The sequence below is a fragment of the Brassica oleracea genome, chromosome C3 (genome assembly GCF_000695525.1).
Source record: "Brassica oleracea var. oleracea cultivar TO1000 chromosome C3, BOL, whole genome shotgun sequence".
NCBI classification, from domain to species: domain Eukaryota; kingdom Viridiplantae; phylum Streptophyta; class Magnoliopsida; order Brassicales; family Brassicaceae; genus Brassica; species Brassica oleracea.
The window spans coordinates 45054698-45058849 of NC_027750.1; the positions used below are offsets into that span (position 1 = coordinate 45054698).

Here is a 4152-nt window from a genome sequence, read left to right on the forward strand (position 1 = left end):
AAAAATTAAAATTTTTAAATGATAAAATGCTATTTTGGTCAATTTAGTTTTTGAGTGCTATTTTGTGATATAAACTTAGAAAGGTGCTATTTTGAATATTTGCCCTTTATTTTAAGTTTAAGGAAATGTTTTTTGTTTAATTATTTGATTATAGGGTCTGGAATACTTTAAGAAGACTTTGATTTAGGGTTTAGTAACATACAATATGTTATAGTAATAAATGAAAGTGGGTGTGTCTTTGCAAACCTCAGCAAGGGAGAAAAGAACATGAGTGTTCTTATGTATCGACCATTCAGAAGCTGGGCCAGTAATAGTGAGGTTAGAATCCTTACACTTAATTCATCCCAACTCACAGACCAGCATAGAAAATAATTGACTTGCTTTTTTTTTTTATTGAAAACATGAAGTGGACAATGAGGTTTGAAGGTGAAGAGGTGAAGGTTGTCGCTAACGGTTCTGGTTGGGTAGCTGCGATTACAAGCCTCAATTTGCTTCACATATTTAGCGAGGGTGGTTTACAGGTCTCTTCTTTTGCTTTCTATGGTTTATCATGTGTCACCATGGACGTAAGCTGTAGTCTACGCAACTGATTGATCGTTGTTTACCTTAAAGTGTCGTAAATCTTTTTCGCTACTGAACTTGCTGTTGTGTTATGTTCCCTGTTTGTCTCTTACTGGCGTATACTGTATTGTCAGACGAAAAGGTTATGTAGTTGAATGTTTGTTTCATCCTGTAGTTACAATGAGAATCTGCAATTCTCGAAAAACTAACTTGAACTGAGTGCTAGGGAATGACTGATTTAGTCTATTTACCGACTTCCACAGTTTCTAACTAAACTAGGGGGTCCTAGTGTGTAATGTGTACCTCACTAGTGAAATACTTTGATTTTTTTTATCTGAAAAGAACATGTCATTTCCTGCAGAAACATGTTATTTCCCTTGGTGGCCCAGTTGTCACTGCAACAGGATGCAGAGATCAACTTGCTGTGGTAACTCATGTTTCAGACTGTCTTCCTTCAAATGAACAGGTAGGCATAGTTTTGTATTTTCTTGTTTTATTTTCCTTATGGATTAACCCTGGAGTCACCTTATATCCATTTAAAGATTAAATAGTGTGACAGAACATTTTCATTCATGTTTTTTGAATTCTGATCCAACTTCTTAAAATCAACTTTGTTATTTGCTATTTAGTTAGTTATTTGATTAGGGTTTGGTTTGGAAGACTCCTAGAACAATTCCCAAGAAGATTTCCAAAAGACTTCTAGAAGAATTTCCAAGAAGACTTCTAGGTTTTGGTTTGGAAGTCTTTTGACATATTCTGGTCTAAAATTTAGTAGAATTTAGTTTTCCCGCCTAAATTTTAGTAGAATTTAGGTTTCCTGTCTGAAGCGAAGTCTTCCAGAAGTCTTCTCATGTATTTGATTTTAAGGTCTAGAAGACTTTCCAATAAGTTTTCTCTTAGAAGACTTCCCAAGAAGTTTTCGCTTAGAAGACTTCCCAAGATGTTTTCGCTTAGAAAACTTCCCGAGAAGTCTTCTGTATCAAAAATATTTAACCTAATTGAAATTTTTGTCTCCCTTTATAAAGAAAATTTACACATTCTCTTTCTTCCTCTCAAATGTCTGCAACAAAAGTGTAATGTTTTTCACTCTAAAACTCTCATAACCTCTCTCTAATCTCTTTGAACATCAAAACACCTAACTTTGAATCCATTTCTCATTTTTTTCTTATGTCTTCTCACTAATTTATCTTTTTTTTTTGCAGGTTTTTCATTACATGGTTCTCATCTTTCACTCATTTAAAAGTAGATCTATAAATTTTGGATATGTATTATTGTGTGTTTTATATATTAGATTCTAAAAAACTATAGATTCAACCTAATGTGACTGTTTTGTTTATTATTTAAGCATAAAATTATATTTTTGAAGTTTTTTTCTATTTTGAAGCCATTTGAATGTTTTTGATTTTGCAGCTTATTCAGATCTGAGACAGACTTTGAAAGACTTCTCGAAGACTTTCGGAAGACTCCTCGAAGACTCTCGGAAGACTTCTAGGCAAGTCTTCTATGCATTTTATTCTAGAAGACTTCCCACGAAATTTTCAAGAAGTCTTATGAAGTCTTCTGGCCAAAGTGGTACAAATTTTGGATATGTATTTTGTGTGTTTTATATATTAGATTCTAAAATTTCTAGATTCGACCTAATGTGATTGTTTTGTTTATTATTTAAGCATAAAAAATTATTTTTGAAACTTTCTCTGTTTTGAAGCCATTTGAATGCTTTTGAATATGCATATTTATCAGATCTGAGTCCGACTTTGAAAGACTTCTTAGAAGACTCTTGGAAAACTCTCGAAAGACTCTTGAAAGACTTCTTGGAAAGTTTTCTAATGTATTATATGTTAGAAGACTTCTCACGAAATCTTCGGGAAGTCTTCCGAAGTCTTTTGCCCAAAGTGGTACAAAAAAATGATGTCAAGTGGAGTCCAAGCTTATCTATGTTGAGGAATGATATCTAGCTTCATAGTAATAGTTTTCTTTATATTCTGTTTTATGATTTGTACGTGTACTATTTTAGTTGTGAATTCTTTTGTAAACTTGAAGAGATGTTAATCAAAAGAATTTGGTAGATATGTTCATGTTCTGCCAAAAGTACTTGACATAATTTAAGTTATTGATACAACATACCAAAAAAATTTTTAACCGTTCTACCCACTCATAACAAAACACAACAACAAAAGAGCTTAGTAAAATTTACTAAAACTCAGAGAGAAGACTTCACAAGAAAACTTAGACTAAATTCACCAAATATCAAACTTGAATTTTAAGTGAAAGTTGAAATTTTAAATCTCATGTAAGTTAAAAACTATTTTTATGATCTAAAAAGACACATTAAACCACATGACTTGATATTCTTGAAATCACTTAACACTTTTGAAAGTTAAAAAACATATCTTGAAGTTGCTTAACACTTTAGAAAATCTAACGTAGAAGACTTCTTAAGAAGTCTTTTCGATTTAGCTAGAAACATTAGTAAACATAAATATTTGAAATCTCATAATTATCACCAAATAAGTTATGAATTTCATCCACGAGCCCTAATATTGACTAATACACATGAATTAATAAGAAAATATTAAAAAGTCACTTTAATTGTAGAGAAAATGAACGTTTATTAAACATTGACGTAGAAGACTTCCTAAGAAGTCTTTTTAAGAAGTCTTCTATTTAGGTCATTTTTGCAATTGCAAATTTACGAAGGAAGACTTCTTAGGAAGTCTACTCTACATAAGACATATTGATAAATCTTCCTTTATAAATATTGGCTTACTTTTCAATTTGAAAAATTCTCGAAAATGCTTCTCAGACTTCTATAGATTTCTTCTGAAAGTCTTCTCAATGTCGTAAGAAGTCTACTTGGGATACTTTTGAAATTGACTATATGTAACTTTTCTAGAGAAGACTTCTATAGAAGTAACCAAAGGTTTGACCAAACCTCGAAATAAAATCATTAATATTAAATGTTTTTCTATTATTTTTTAATTAGAAAAGTAACCCACGCAGACTTCTTATGACAGTGGGAAGACTTCGGGAAAAAATTTTCCCGAGAAGTCTTCTATAAAAAGTCAAATTTCTGACAAACAACGGTCAATTGCAAAATGAATTTTTTTATCCGAAAAGACTTTCCGAGAAGTCTTCTCTGGGATTTTTCGGGTTTTTTTCATAATAAAGAAAAGTTAGAAGCCCTAGAAGTCTTCTTGATGGAGAACACATCTAGCGAAGTCTTCTGAAAGTCTTCCCGAAGTCTTCGCGAACAGATCTGAGAAAAAGAAGATTTCATACTTTGAACTTGCGAGATGACTTGCTTAACTTCTCCAAGCACCCAGAACTTCACTACAAAAGCTACAAAGTCGTTAATGACCACAAATCATGAGCTTTAATGTCTCTATGAACCTTACAAAGCTTGGAATCAAAATATTGGTTTTCTTGGATGAATTTGAAGAGAGAATGAAAGAGATGTGATTTGTGTGCATAAGTAATGAGATATGAAGAGTAAAAATCAAAACTTTGGTGCATTAAGAGCTTCTAATTGGTTGTTCATGGTGGTTAGTGTATTGATGGAAATGACAATATTGTAAATACTTGGTGAAGATG

At 31.9% G+C, this 4152-nt stretch overlaps 1 long non-coding RNA gene across 1 annotated transcript; it reads left to right on the forward strand.

The window, feature by feature from the left end:
- Nucleotides 1-242: 242 nt before the first annotated feature.
- On the forward strand, nt 243-941 carry LOC106334123. The gene is made up of 3 exons (XR_001268531.1): nt 243-318; nt 408-521; nt 923-941. It is a non-coding gene; the product is annotated as an uncharacterized LOC106334123 (long non-coding RNA).
- The last annotated feature ends 3211 nt before the right edge of the window (nt 942-4152 follow it).